The sequence below is a fragment of the Volvox carteri genome (genome assembly GCF_000143455.1).
Source record: "Volvox carteri f. nagariensis unplaced genomic scaffold VOLCAscaffold_56, whole genome shotgun sequence".
Classification (NCBI taxonomy): domain Eukaryota; kingdom Viridiplantae; phylum Chlorophyta; class Chlorophyceae; order Chlamydomonadales; family Volvocaceae; genus Volvox; species Volvox carteri.
Window position 1 is genome coordinate 720,990 of NW_003307599.1, and position 867 is coordinate 721,856.

Consider the following 867-nt stretch of genomic DNA (forward strand, 5'->3'; position numbering starts at 1 on the left):
TCAAGCAAGCCCCACGTTGCTGGTACGAGAAGCTGGCAGCGGAGCTGGGCAAGCTAGGCTATGAACCGTCTGCGTCCGACCCCGCGCTATTCGTCAAGCGGGGGTCCGATGGCTCAATCGATGTGCTCGTGCACGTTGATGACATGCTGGTGGCGGCGGACAACCCGCAGTTGGTTGCGGCCGCCAAGGCGGCCATAGCTGGTTGCTTCGCTGTACGAGACCTTGGAGAGGCGCGCTACTACCTCGGCATGGAGATCGTCCAGGACCGCCGCAACCGCAGCATCATGCTCACGCAGCAGTGTTACGTGGAGCAGCTGCTTCAGCGCCACAGCCTGGAGAACGCCAAGCCACGTGCCACCCCGCTACCCCAGGGTACACGGGTTCTGCCAGCCAGTGACACCCAGCCGATATTGACGGACAGCAGTGGCTACCGCGCGCTGGTGGGAGAACTAAACTACCTCGCTACCAGCACACGCCCAGACATCGCACACGCTCTGAGCATGCTGGCGCGGCACATGTCCGCCCCCACCAAAGCGCACATGGGGCTCGCTCTGGGTGTGCTGCGTTACGTCTCTGGCACTCGGGCGCTTGGTCTACGTTACTGTGGCGACGCCAGCAATTTCTGTGGGTACAGCGATGCAGACTGGGCCGGCGACCCAACCACCCGCCGGTCCACCACTGGCTACGCTTTCTTGCTCGGTGGCGCGGCGGTCAGCTGGAGCAGTCAGTTGCAGCGCACCGTAGCTGCCTCCTCCGTGGAAGCCGAATACCAGGCCGCAGCAGCAGCCGTGCGCGAGGCGTTGTGGCTGCGCAAGCTGGCGAGCGATCTGGACCTTTCCCCGGGTGCTGTCAACGTCCAGCTGGATT